This window comes from Myotis daubentonii, chromosome 2, assembly GCF_963259705.1.
Source record: "Myotis daubentonii chromosome 2, mMyoDau2.1, whole genome shotgun sequence".
In the NCBI taxonomy this organism is placed as follows: domain Eukaryota; kingdom Metazoa; phylum Chordata; class Mammalia; order Chiroptera; family Vespertilionidae; genus Myotis; species Myotis daubentonii.
Window position 1 is genome coordinate 184,309,056 of NC_081841.1, and position 15,540 is coordinate 184,324,595.

The following is a 15,540-nucleotide window of genomic DNA, read 5'->3' on the forward strand; positions in this document are numbered from 1 at the left end:
GTGAACTGGGAAGTTTGGGAAAGTAAAATTACCCACTCTCACTCTTGTTAGGTGAATGAATTAAAGTTATTTCAGCTTATTTCCATTTCTATAGGAAAATTGACATAAAATTTTAAAATATATATGTAGAAGCTCCATTTTACTATCAAAATATTAAAAATGCTTCTACTCCATAGGATTTCAAACTATCTTATAAACAAATAGATGCAGACTTGTGTTGTTGAGAATAAATTGAAGAAATTGATTTTGAAGAAAATTAACGCCTCAGTTATCAAAAAAAGAAATTGTAGTCAACAACTTCCTCACTGCTATAGTTTTCTAATATTCATGAGACATTTTGAGATTCCAAAATGTGCATCCAATATCTGGAACCCTTTTGGGAAACATCAGTCAATTTTAGATAAGGTAGTAAGGGAATTTAAAACAAGTAAATTCTATTTAAGTAAAGGAACCAGAAAGCTAAATAGTGATGGCCTCAATGTACCAAAAGAATCATGTCATAGCTTAAAAGAATTACTATGATTAACTGGAATCTAAATAAAGTTTGGGAAGTAAAGAAAGAGGAAATACTAAGTGTTTATGAATTTAATGACAAATGACTTAGGAGAAGCAGGATGAAAAGAATAGAATTCTTTTTTTTTTTTTTTCTAAAGAGTAAAACTGGCATAGCATTGCCAAATAATTAGGATTATTCTTATATCAGTCCATCGGGGATAGATATCATATGCTGCTTCTATCACATTTTGGTGTCCAGTTTGGGGGCGAGGGGTTCTGGAATATCCCAATCTATTACCACTGGATATATTCCAGAGAAACAAATGAATAAAAAATATTCTCCATCTAGGTCTTTTGAACTCTCACATCTCTAAATTTCCCTAAAAACTTGCTGAGTCCCCTGGGATATTTCACAAGTAAAATAAAATCTGGGGAGGTGTTCTGTAACTATTGGATCCTTTTGTATGCTAAGTTTATGTAAAGAGAGTATTTCTCAAACCAGCTTCTCTTGCATTTCAAATTGAAGTCTCTTTTCTACATTGTAACAGTGAATTTGATTCCTATTACAATAAAGAATGACTGCGAAAGCTATGGGATGTTTTACTATATATTGGTGGAAAGCTGATTACTTCTTCGTCCTAGTGACCAACATAAAAGGTAATTAACTGTGGCTACTACTTATTGAGATTCTATTATTCCAGGCTGAGTTCCTTCTCAACTTTTATGCTCTTTAAAGGAAGGAGAAATCTTTTATAATAATGTATGAAATTCTATAATTCTTTTCCATACTTAGTTTACATAGGCTATTATTCACATTATTCAACAAACAAACAAATACCAAATTTTTTGTCTAGAAAAGATGGCCTAATACTGATTCAGGTTACCATTGATCCAAAGGATGAAGGGTGATCCAAGAGTCAACCCAGGTTTCTGGAGGCCTCCTGTTTAAGGATGATCCTAAGATATTTATACTGACCTGAGTTTAGACCATTATTTAAGTTGTGTGGGTTTGGGTTTTTTTTGAAGATATCAAAATATTTACTTACCCTTTGCCACACTACATTCAAATCAATATTAGATGGCAAAAAAATGAAAATTATCAGAAAGTAAATGTAAGCATTAGAATGCATGTAAGTAAAGATAGAGTAAGGAAAGCCTCATGGTAACTGTAAAAATGAACAGTAAAATCTGTACTATATATAGGTAGAAAAATCTTAAAACTGTTTTCATAAGGTTGAAACAAGATAAACCCAGAACTCATAATTGAGTTCAGTTAAAATTGAAACTTACCTTCAGCTATATCATAGTAAAGAGACCTAAAAATAAATGTAGTGGCCAGAATTCCAGGTCACAATAAAATATACATTTTAATTTAGGACATGTAAATGTCTATGAGATTATCAAAATCTTTGTGACTGTCTTAGCAGGCTCTTTCTAATTGTCCCCAATAGTTACTCTTCTATTTTATTCTTCCTTTTAATAATAAAACCCCACCCCACCACAGTTTTGAAAGGGCTCATGGGTACCCAGATAGAAAATATAATTCCCAGCCTCCATTGCAATTAAGTATGGTCATGTGACTATATTCTAACCAAAAAGATGAGATCAAAAGTGACCCATTGAACTGCCTGGTCACAGTCTTCAAAGGAAGTCTCTCTCTCTCTCTCTCTCTCTCTCTCATTAGTAAATAAAAAGAAGTAATTTAAAAAATAAAAGTAATTTTTAAAGTATTATCACTTTAGTACCATTTGCTTCCTCTCCCCTTGTTCCTATATTGACTCATTGCATAGAAAACCTCTGCTCCTTTCTCCTGGAGGCAACAGTCTGGAAAGGTAACTCCGGTTCTTCTCTCTGCCCCCTCCCAGGTTCTCAATGAAGAAGGAATGATTTAAATGGTCTAGCCCCTTCTTTTCTCTGTCTCTTTGGATCTGCCTACATGCAAAAAAAAAAAAAAAAAGTTTTCATGATCCTCTGCTTCAGTTCCCCTCTGCAAAAAGCATTGTGTGAGCCCTGGCTGGTGTGTCTCAGTTGGTTGAATCATCCTCCCATACACCAACAATTCGCGGGTTCGATTCCTGATCAGGGCATATACCTAGATTGCAGGTTCGGTCCCCAGTTGGGATGCAAATGAGAAGTAACCAATCAATGTGTCTCTCTTCCTTCCTCTCTCTAAAAGTCAATGAACATGTCCTCAGGTAAGGTTTGAAAAAAAGCATTGGGTCAGCCTTGAACTTACAGTCTATCTTCTAGAAACAGGTGTGGACACCAATCTTTCTCTGAACTCATTATGGGAGACATCATCAGTACTTCACATATATCCTTTTCATCCTGCCTTATCAGTGTGCTGTGGTTGGCTTCCAGCTTCCAGTGTCTCCATCTCTGAACCTGAGGGACCTTTGTCCAAACCACGAAAGGCCCCTCTCTGTGCCCAGGCACTCACAGAGAAGCCTGAGAATGAACACTCCCTCAGAGAATGTTCCCATGACTAAACACCACAGCTTCCTTACCTTGTGGGAAGGATAATGATGAAGCATGTGTTTTATATCCTTTCCCAGATTTTCCTTGTGGAATAAGACAGTCTCCCACCAGGATAGCTGGTTTACCAGCACACCATTGGCCCTCTCCCCTTCCCTATATCCATTCCCCACTCATCTACTATATTCTCTCCCTGAGAAACTACTTGTATTAGAACCTTTATCCTCCATAGAAACTCAAACCAAGACAGGGTTGAAGAGAGAAGACAGTAGCACTGGGTAAAAAAAAGTTTTCAATGATTTTTACAATTTCCAGATGTCGGAAAAGTATTTAGCGCAGTGGTTCTCAACCTTCCTAATGCCGCGACCCTTTAATACAGTTCCTCATGTTGTGGTGACCCCCCAACCATAAAATAATTTTTGTTGCTACTTCATAACTGTAATTTTGCTACTGTTATGAATCATAATGTAAATATCTGATATGCAGGATGCATTTTCATTGTTACAAATTGAACATAATTAAAGCATAGTGATTAATCACAAAAACAATATATGTGTTTTCCGATAGGCTTAGGAGGCCCCTGTGAAAGGGTCGTTCGACCCCCAAAGGGGTTGCGACCCACAGGTTGGCGACCCACAAGTTGAGAACCGTTGACTTAGGGAGACCAATTCTATTTTTTTTTGCAATTTTTTTTCTTTAGTGATTAAGGTATTACATATGTGTCCTTATCCCCCCATTGCCCACCCACCGCACTCCCACTCATGCCCTCATCCCCATGGTGTCTGTGGCCATTGGTTAGGCTTATATGCATGCATACAAGTCCTTTGGTTGATCTCTCCCCCTTCCCCCTACCCTCCCCTACCTTCTCTCTGAGGTTTAATGGTCTGATCAATGCTTTTTTGTCTTTGGATCTGTTTTTGTTTATCAATTTATGTTGTTCACTTTATTCCACAAATGAGTGATATCTATCTTTCCTGTGATATTTATCTTTCTCTGACTGGCTTATTTCGCTTAGCATAATGCTCTCCAGTTCCATCCATGCTGTTGCAAATGGTAAGAATTCCTTCTTTTTTACCGCAGCGTAGTATTCCATTGTGTAGATGTAACACAGTTTCTAATCCACTCATCTGCTGATGGGCACTTAGGCTGTTTCCAAATCTTAGCTATGGTAAATTGTGCTGCTATGAACATAGGGGTGCATATATCCTTTCTGATTGGTGTTTCTGGTTTCTTGGGATATACTCCTAGAAGTGGGATCACTGGGTCAAATGGGAGTTCCATTTTAGTTTTTTGAGGAAACTCCATATTGTTCTCCATAGTGGCTGCACCAGTCTGCATTTCCACCAGCAGTGCACGAGGGTTCATTTTTCTCCACATCCTCTCCAGCACTTGTCATTTGTTGATTTGTTGATGATAGCCATTCTGACAGGTGTGAGAAGGTACCGCATTGTTGTTTTGATTTGCACCTCTCGGATGATTAGTGACTTTGAGCATGTTTTCATATGTTTCTTGGCCTTCCTTATGTCTTCTTTCGAAAAGTATCTGTTTAGGTCCATTGCCCATTTTTTGATTGGGTTGTTTATCATCCTTTTGTTAAGTTGTATGAGTTCCCTGTAAATGTTGGAGATTAAACCCTTATCAGTGATAACATTGGCAAATATGTTCTCCCATGCAGTGGGCTTTCCTATTGTTTTATTGATGGTTTCTTTTGCTGTGCAGAAGCTTTTTATTTTGATGTAGTCCCATTTGTTTATTTTCCATTGCCCTAGGAGCTGTATCAGTGAAGATATTGCTTGTGGCATATGTCTGAGATTTTACTGCCTGTGGATTCCTCTATTTTTATGGTTTCCTGTCTTATGTTTAAGTCCTTTATCCATTTTGAGTTTATTTTTGTGTATGGTGTAAGTTGGTGGTCTAGCTTAATTTTTTTGCATGTATCTGTTCAATTTTCCCAACACCATTTATTGAAGAGACTGTCTTGACTCCATTGTATGTTCTTGCCTCCTTTGTCAAATATTAATTGAGCATATTGGTTCGGGTCAATTTCTGGGTTCTCTATTCTATTGGTCTATATGTCTGTTCTTGTGCCAGTACCTGGCCGTTTTGAGAACAGTGGCTTTGTAATACAGCTTGATATCTGGTATTGAGACCCCTCCTACTTTGTTCATCTTTCTCAGGATTGCTGCAGCTATTCGGGCTCTTTTTTTATTCCAGATGAATTTTTGGAGAGTTCGTTCTAGGTCTGTGAAATATTCCATTGGTATTTTAATGGGGATTGTGTTGAATCTATAGATTGCTTTGGGTAGTATGGACATTTTAATGATGTTGATTCTACCAATCCATAAACATGGTATGTTCTTCCATCTGTTTATGTCTTCCTCTATCTCTTTTTTCAGTGTCCTGTAGTTTTCCAAGTACCTGGTACAGGTCTTTTACCTCCTTAGTTAAGTTTATTCCTAGATGTCTTAATTTTTTTGGTGCAATGGTAAATGGTATTGTTTTTTTAATCTCTCTTTCTGTAAGTACACTATTGATGTATAAAAATGCCATAGATTTCTTGGTGTTAATTTTGTATTCTGCTACATTGCCAAATTCATTTATTAAGTCTAATAATTTTTTGATGGAGTCTTTAGGGTTTTCTATGTACAGTATCATGTCATCTGTGAATAATGACAGTTTTATGTCTTCTTTTCCAATTTGGATACCTTTTATTTCTTCTTCTTGTCTAATTGCTATGGCTAGCACTTCCAGTACTATATCAAACAGGTGTGGTAAAAGTGGGCATCCCTGTCTCATTCTTGTTCTTAGGTGAAATGGTTTTAGTTTTGCCCATTGTGTATGATGTTGGCTGTAGGTTTGTCATATAAGGCTTTTATTATGTTGAGGTATGATCCCTCAATTGCCATTTTGCTGAGGGTTTTTATCAAGAAAGGGTGTTGGATTTTTGTCAAATTGCATTAATTGATATGACTATGTGATTTTTTATCTCTCAATTTGTTTATGTGATGTATCGTATTTATTGATTTGTGGATATTGTACCATCCTTGCATCCCCGGGATAAATCCTACTTGGTCATGGTGTATGATCTTTCTGATGTACTGCTGGATCTGATTTGCTAGAATTTTGTTGAGGATTTTGGCATCTATGTTCATGAGAAATATTGGCCTGTAATTCTTTTTCATTGTTCTTTATCTGGTTTTGGTATTTGGTGATGCTGGCTTCATAGAATGAGCTTGGAAGTGTTCTTCTTGAATTTTTCAGAATAGTCTGAGGAGGATAGGTTTTAGTTCTTCTTTGAATGTTTGGTAAAACTAGGGGAGGCCAATTCTTGGGCACATGTCAAATTTCATTCCCTAAAACAACCTTATCAGTAATAAAACTAATATTTTTATTTTTTCATTTTTTAACTCGTGTAGTCCTATTTCTTAATTGAATCTGAACTCAGAAGTAGTGAGGGGAGAAGAGGCAGAATTATTATGTCTTAAGGCCCCAAATACTACTAAATAATACAAGAAAAAAAAAACCCTTTGTTCCTATTATGTCCAGCGAGTATTGTAATAAAACAGTGAGGAACCTGCCAAGAGATACAGGCAAAAATAGGTGAATTCCCCTGAGACCTCAGAAATATGAGCTTCTCTTGACAAAATGCCACAAGGCTTCCTTTCACACCTAAAGGAACTTTATCTCAGCCTATATAAATATGTCTGACAGTAGAGCCCCAACTCCCTGTACAGCTCCAATAAGAGTCCAGAGGACATTTATTTGCATCCTCTGAGGCAGGTATGAGTTCATCATAAACAAGTAGGATAGGCTCTAAACAATTTGAGGACTTAATGCAGTGTAACCTATTTTATCAATGTCTCTAGACCTTTGAAATGCATGCCTCCTATTAATAAACATATTAAACCTTCTTTAATGTGATTTTAATATGAATTAAATATATAGGCTACAACCAAATGAAAGTAATGGTAACTTTTTATGGACTACTTCAAACTACACTCTACTTTCTTCCCTATTCATGCAAAATTTGTTATCCCTAATCCTAGGGAAGTATTCCCCCAGTGAAAAACATTGTTGTCCATGATTCGAAGTGTTCTAAAGGGAAACTACATTTCCTGTAAATAGAATTCTGTTCTTTAATCTCTATAACTATTGAGTAGGACAGCTTTGGATATATCATTTTAAATTCATCATTTTAGTTTACAGTGGAGAAATTTGTTCACTTAACTTTTTCAATATGGGGAGAGGCTTATATATTCAAAATTTTAGAATATCATTTATCCTGGAAAAAAAGAATATTCTTTATCCCAGACAACAGTTTATTTTCTAAAATTTGGATAACTGAGGAATAAGAATAACATTATTGAATATGTGCCTAAATATAAGAGATACATCCTTCTGTATAATATACTGCCTGTGGTCAAGTCAGCACCACCAGTGCCCCATTCCAAGCTGCCTGAAGAAGCCAGGAATACATGTCTCAAGGAACCCTCTCTCTGTGGTTCCAAGTTCAAACTCTCCAGTGAGAGGTTCTCAGATAGATTTGGATGGAGAAGAGATGTAAAGGTCCATTCTCTGAAGGCAACTGTCGGTCAATGTGAGATTCGCAGTGGGTTCCTAGTACATTTTTGAGAACCATAGCTCTCCGAAGAATTGTAGCAGCCAATCAACCTGACTTTCATTCCCAGCTTTTTGAGTAGTTCTAAGTCCCCAATTCCCATATTAAAACAACTTGAAACCAGGACACATCAAATGGCTTCAGTTTTCCTGACTTTTCCCTGATGAATACACGGTATTTTCTCTGACTAGGTTCCAAAACATTACAAGTTACCAGGTACATCACTGATAATTCCCTTTGAGTTTGTGATGGTTGACTTGATACCTAAATATCTGGTATGACGATTAGACTTTGAATCCAGCATCATATACTATTAGATGGATAAACAGAGATGATTTCCTCCTTATAAGTATTTGCTGGTTATTCCACCCAACACAGAATTCTAACAGGCCATTTTTAAAATTTATCTTTATTGTTGAAAATATTACAGATGTCCTCTTTTTTCCCCATTGACCCTCTCTACCCGACTCCTGCCCTCCCCCAGGCCTTCACTCCATAATTGTCTCTCTATGGGTTATGCATATCTACACTAATAAAAGAGAAAAATGGTAATTGGCGTACGACGATACCCTTTTCATTGGCTAATCAGGGCTATATGCAAGTTAACTGCCAACAAGATGGCGGTTAATTTGCATATGTAGGCACAATGCAGGGAGGCGAAAGGGAAAGCAGGAAGCAGCCCCTAGTCATTGACAGTGATCGGAAACCCAGGGGGGAGCTAAGAGCCCCCCAGCCATGATCAGAGAATCAGGCGCCTTTGCCACCCTGGCCAGTGATAGCAGGAAGTAGGGGTGGAGTCAGCGATGGGAGCTGGACACGGTTGAAGCTGGCAGTCCCGGGAGCTAGGGTCCCTTGCCTGGGCCTAAAGCGGAGCCCATGATCGCGGGGCCGCTGCAGCTGCGGGTCCCCGCTGCCCGAGCCGGACACCTCAGCCAGAGGCATTAGGCCTGGGCAGAGGCGGAGCCTGCAACCGCGGGGAGCTGGGGGTCCCCTGCCCAGGCCTGACACCTCTGCCGGAGGCCTCAGGCCTGGTCAAGGGGCCGATCCGGTGATTGGTGATCGGAGGGTGATGAGGGTCAACTCCTCTGGCCAAGTCATCAGGCCTGGGCGGGGGGCTGAGCCGGGGATTGGGGGGATATGATGGTCTCCTTGCCCAGGCCTGAAGCCTGGGTCAGAGGCGTCAGGCTTGGGCGGGGGGTGGAGCAAGCGATCAGAGGGAGATGGGGGTCCCCTGCCCAGGCATGATTCCTGGGCCAGAGCCAGTGATTGGGGGGAGATGGGGGTCCCCTGTCCAAGCCTGACACCTCTGGCAGAGGCGTCAGGCCTGGGCAAGGGGCCGATCAGGTGATCAGAGGGTGATGGGGGTCTACGCCTCTGGCTGAGGCATCAGGCCTGGGTAAGGGGCAGAGCCAGCAATCGGAAGGGTCTGGGGGTCCCCTGCCCAGGCCTGATGCCTGGGCCAGAGGCATCAGGCCTGGGCTGGGGGCAGAACCAGTGATGGGGGGAAATGAGGGTCCCCTGCCCAGGCCTGACGCCTCTGTCAGAGGCATCAGGCCTGGGCAAGGGGCCAATCCTGCGATTGGAGGTTGATGGGGGTCAACGCCTGAGGGCTCCCAGTATGTGAGAGGGGGCAGGCTGGGCTGAGGGACACTCCCCCACCCCACACCCAGTGCACGAATTTCGTGCACCGGGCCCCTAGTATGCATATAAGTTCTTTCGTTAATCTCTTCCCACCCACCCAACCCCCGTTCCCTCTGAGATTTGTCAGTCTGTTCCATGCTTCCATGTCTCTGGATCTATTTTGTTCATTAGTTTCCACCTGTAAGTTAGATCATGTGATATTTGCCTTTCTCTGTCTGGCTTATTTCGCTTAGCATAATATTCTCCAGTCCCTTCATACTGGCTCAAAGAGTAGGAGATCCTCCTTTTTTTCACAGCTGCAGTATATTCCATTTTGAAAATATACCACAGCTTTTTTATGAGCACTTAAGCTGTTTCCAGATCTTAGCTATTGTAAATAACACTGCTGTGAACATAGGAGTGCAAATATTCTTTCTGATTGGTGTTTCTGGTTTCTTAGGATATATTCCTAGAAGTGGGATCACTGGGTCAAATGGCAGTTCCAGTTTTAATTTCTTGAGGAAACTCCATACTGTTTTTCATAGTGTCTGCACCAGTCTGCGTTCCCACCAGCAGTGCATGAGGTTTTCCTTTTCTCCACATCCTCACCAGCACTTGTCATTTGTTGACTTGTTGATGGTAGCCATTCTGGCTGGTGTGAGATGATACCTCATTGTCATTTTAATATGCGTCTTTCTGATGATTAGTGACTTTGAACATTTTTTCGTGTCTCTTGGCCATCTGTATGTCCTCCTTGGAGAATTGTCTGTTTAGGTCCTTTGCCCATTTTTTAATTGGATTGTCTTCCTTTTGTTAAATAGTTTGAGTTCTTTATATATTTTGGAAATTAATCCCTTATTAGATGTATCACTGGCAAATACGTTCTCCCATACAGTGGGATAAGTTGAACCTGCAGCACTTTCCACTTTGAATTGAATGAAAATGATTTGGTTGGGCTATTTCTTATACTTCCTCAGAAAAGAAGTTTATAAAATCAAATTCAATTCTAACATAAGAAAATTAATGGAATTATTTTACATTTTAACCAAAATTCCTGTCATTAAGTTAAAATGTGTCACTCATAAAGAAATTTATCAAAATTAATGTAAAAATTACAATAAAAATGCATTGCATTTCCAACACTTAGGTTACAAACTAAATAAAGAAAAATGCCTGCCCTAGACGATTTGGCTCGGTGGATAGAGTGTCAGCCTGCAGACTGAAAGGTCCCAGGTTCGATTCCGGTCAAGGGCATGTACCTTGGTTGCGGGCACATCCCCAGTGGGGGGTGTGCAGGAGGCAGCTGATCAATGTTTCTTTCTCATCGATGTTTCTAACTCTCTATCTCTCTTCCTTCCTCTCTGTAAAAAATCAATAAAATATATTTTTTTTAAAAAAGAAAAAGAAAAATGCCAACTCAGAGACAATTTACATTCCAAAAACTAAATGGCACAAGTCTGTTGGACCATAACTTTCTAGAGGTCAAAAATTAAAGCTATTTCACTTGCTTAGTACATCACCCTAATAATCTTAGATGTACACATATTTAATTATTCATATCTTGAAATGTAATTTCCACATAAATTTAGATTTTGAAGATTACACTGTGAAGGGAAAAATCCCATTTATCAGCTCATATAAACATCCTAATGAGCATTTATAATATTGTAGATTTAAGTGCACATAATTGAATTGCTGTCCAGGCAGGTGTAAAAAATGTCTTAAATGTTGTTTTTAAACATTGATTTGGTCTAATATAATATTGGCATCTGGACAATAATGCACTTTCACTTTATTACTTGTCTTAATGAGGTAAACAATAGAATATACCTATATGTATAATGGCTCAAGATAATTATTTCTTAGCATTAACTGTTTTTTTATTTTATTTATTTTTTTATTGTCTAAAGTTTTACATATGTCTCCTTTTCCCCCAATTGACCTCCCACCCAGCTATTCCTACCCCAAGCAAGCCCCCAGTGTCTGTGTCCATTGGTTATGCTAATATGCACGCATAAAGTCCTTTGGTTGCTCTCTAACCCCCCCCCCCCTCACTCCCCTACCATGTGTCTCTGGATCTATTCTTGTTCATCAATTACGTTGATCATTATATTCCACAAATGAGTGAGATCATGTGATATTTATCTTTCTCTGACTGGCTTATTTTGCTTAGCATAATGCTCTCCAGTTCCATCCATGCTGTTGCAAATGGTAAGAATTCCTTCTTTTTTCCGCAGCATAGTATTCCATTGTGTAGATGTATCACAGTTTTTTAATCCACTCATCTGCTGATGGGCACTTAGGCTGTTTCCAAATCTTAGCTATGGTAAATTGTGCTGCTATGAACATAGGGGTGCATATATCCTTTCTAATTGGTGTTTCTGTTTTGTTGGGATATAGCAGTGGGATCACTGGGTCAAATGGGAGTTCCATTTTTAATTTTTTGAGGAAACTCCATACTGTCTTCCATAGTGGCTACACCAGTTTGCATTCCTACCAGCAGTGCAGGAGGGTTCTCTTTTCTCCACATCCTTTCCAGCACTTGTCGTTTGTTGATTCGTTAATGATAGCCATTCTGACAGGTATGAAATGGTATCTTGTTGTTTTGATTTGCATCTCTCAGATGATTAGTGACTTTGAGCATGTTTGCATATATCTCTGGGCCTTCTGTATGTCCTCTTTCAAAAAGTGTCTATTTACAACAGATCCTTTGCCCATTTTTTGATTGGATTGTTTATCTTTCTTTTGTTAAGTTGTATGAGTTCTCTGTAAATTTTGGAGATTAAACCCTTATCAGAAATATCATTGGCAAATATGTTCTCCCATGCAGTGGGCTTTCTTGTTGTTTTGTTGATGGTTTCTTTTGCTGTGCAGAAGCTTTTTATTTTGATGTAGTCCCATTTGTTTATTTTCTCTTTAGTCTCCATTGCCCTAGGACCTGTGTCTGTAAAGATATTGCTATGACATATGTCTGCTATTTTGCTGCCTATGGAGTCTTGTAAGATTTTTATGGTTTCCCGTCTTACATTTAAGTCCTTTTGCCATTTTGAGTTTGTTTTTGTGTGTGGTGTAAGTTGGTGATCTAGTTTCAGTTTTGTGCATGTATCTGACCAAATTTCCCAGAACCATTTATTGAAGAAACTGTCTTGACTCCATTGTATGCTCTTGCCTCCTTTGTCAAATAGCATTAAGCATTAACAGTTCTTTAGAAGTAAACATGCCAATAAAGAATACATAATTAATCAAGCATATCCAGGCTAATATTTTGGGTTATATTTAAGAACTTTATAATTTGAATATAATTAAAATAAAAATATACCAAAAAAAAACATATTTTAACTTCAAGATCAACCATTTTCCTTTAATTTAAAGCCATTACTCAGGCTCTGACACACATTAGGATATATGTTTTGTTTATATTTGTTTTAACTTTCTGTAGGTGTTCCCAAGTTTTGGAAGTGTTCATTTTAAAGCTCCATTAGTAAATTGAGTTTGATGTTATTCATTAAAGAATATTTTAATGCAAGATTTTCAAATATCATCAGGTGGTGGAAGGCAGGACGTCATGGTGTTCATGGTACACAGCTGTATGAAATATTGTAATAGTAAACAAACTTACTAAAAATACTTTTCTGATAATACTTCTACCACTTTTATTAGATTAGAACATGAACATTAGCAGCAGGCACCAAAATCTCAAGTCAATTTTAGGAGGAAAATGAAAATTGAAAAAAAAATCAATAATGTTTCAGTTTTATTTCCTAAATATGGGGGAGAAACAAATCACTACTTTGCACCAAAACATGATCATTTAAATCTTGAACACTGAAACTTCAAAAGCAACTAACCAAGGGGGTGGAAGTCGGGACTGAAATGCAAGCTATGCCTCACTGAGCCAGTGTAATAGACTTGGAAGGGCATCTTCTTCTAATTGGTTCACCCTGGAACTGCTTTTTCCTCAATGGTTCTCCAGAGGTACTGCCTTTTTCTAATTGGTCAGTCCAGAGGGCATGTTTTTTCTGATTTGCATATAGCACTGGATGCATGTCCTTCCTGCCTATGTACTGTAGACCAATGAGAAGTACCGGTGAGACCAAGGAGAACCATTTCAAGAAAAGAAAGTGTTCAGACACATAAGATTAATCAAAAAATATAGACTCAGGTTAGAAGGAATAGTAAATTTTAAATACAATACAAAGTTTAAAATTTAGATTGTGGCTCAGTTTCTATCTTTTTCTAATTGATCAGCCCAGAAAATAATGTGCCTGATGATATCCTGAAAAAATTACTTTTCATTCCTTAAAACCTGAGTGCTAATCACTGGACAAATTAAAATTCTTTGATCCATAGTCTATTCTCAAGCACCACATCTCTCCAACCTATTATATGTCAACTAGAGGCCCAGTGTATGAAATTCGTGCATGGGTAGGGTCCCTAGGCCTGGCTGGTGATCAGGGCCAATCTGGGCCTTCTGGCTGCCGGCCGCGGCCTTCCTTCATTCCGTGCTGCCCCCTGATGGTCAGTGCACGTCATAGCTAGCGATCAAACTCCCAGTCTCCCTGTCAAACTCCAGAGGGGACACTGCATATTAGGCTTTTATATATACAGCCTAGAGGCCCAGTGCACAAAAATTTGTGCACTCGTGGGGGAGGGGGGAGTCCCTCAGCCCAGCCTGTGCCCTCTTGCAGTCTGGGACCCATCGGGAGATAACGACCTGCTGGCTTAGGCCTGCTCCCGGGTGGCAAAGGGCAGGCCCAATCCCTAGGTGCAGCCCCTGGTCGGGCTCAGAGCAGGGCTGATTGGGGAGTTGGGACGCCATCCCCTGTCATGTACAGAGCAGGGCAGATCGGGAGGTTGCGATGCCACCCTCAGTCATGCTCAGGGTAGGGCCGATTGGGGGGTTGGGGCACCGTCCCCCTGTCACACTCAAGGCAGGGTTGATGGGGAGGTTGCAGCGCCACCCCCTGTCATGCACAGAGCAGGGCCGATCAGGGGGTTGGGGCGCTGCCCCCTGTCACTCACAGAGCAGGGCCCATCAGGGGGTTGGGGCTCCTTACCCTGTCACGTACAGAGCAGGGTCGATCAGGGGGTTGGGGAGCTCCCCCCTGTCACACACAGAGCAGGTCCCATCAGGGGGTTGAGGAGCTCCCCCCTGTCACTCACAGAGTAGGGCCGATAGGGGAGTTGGGGCACTGCCCCCTGTCACACACAGAGCAGGATGGATCAGGGGTTTGGGGCGCCGCACCCTGTCACACTCAGGGCAGGGCCGATGGGGAGGTTATGGCTCTACCCCGTCACACACAGAGCAGGGCCCGTGGCGGGGGGGGGGGGGGGTTGGGGCGCCACCCTCTATCACCCACAGAGCAGGGCCAATCAGGGGGTTGGGGCACCGCCACTGTCACACTCAGGGCAGGGCCAATGGGGAGGTTATAGCTCTACCCCGTCACACACAGAGCAGGGCCCGTGGGGGCGGGGGGCACCGCACCCTGTCACACACAGAGCAGGGCCAATCAGAGGGTTGGGGTGCAGCACCCTGTCACACACAGAGCCGCAGGGCAATCAGGGGGCTGGGGAGCTCCCCCATATCAGGCACAGAGCAGGGCTGATTAGGGGGTTGGGGCGCCTTCCCCTGTCACGAACAGAGCAGGGCGTATAGGGAGGTTGTGGCCCCAACCCCTGTCACACACAGAGCCGCAGGGCAATCAGGGGGTTTGGGTGCTGCCCCCTGTCACACTGATCCCGGTGCCGGGAGGCATATTACCCTTTTACTATATAGGATAGAGGCCTGGTGCACAGGTGGGGGCCGGCTGGTTTGCCCTGAAGGGTGTCCTGGATCAGGGTGGGGGTCCCGCTTTGGTGCCTGGCCAGCCTGGGTGAGGGGCTGAGGGCTGTTTGCAGCTGGTCACACCCCCTTCAGGGTGGGGGTCCTCACTGGGGTGTCTGGCCAGTCTGGGTGAGGGGCTGAGGTCTGCTTTCAGGCTGTCGGGTGACTGAAGCTCCCAACCGCTCCTTTTTTTCTTTTTCTTTTTATTCTGGGCCAGCTTTAGCTCTGGCTCCAGCTCTGAGGCCTCTGCTGCTGAAAGCAGCTATCTTGTTTGTTTGGGTTCTATAATTGAAACACTGTTTCAACTCCAGCTCTGAGTTTCCGGCTGGCTGAAAGCAGGTTTCTGGGGTTTTGTTTAGCTTCTATATTTGTAACAATGTTTCAAACTGCAAGCTCAGAGGCCGGCAGAGGCAGGCGAGGAACATTGGCTTCCTCCATCACTGTAGCAAGCAAGCCTCATGTTTGCTTCAAGCTGCCTGGCTGCCCACTGCCATCTTGGCTGGCAGTT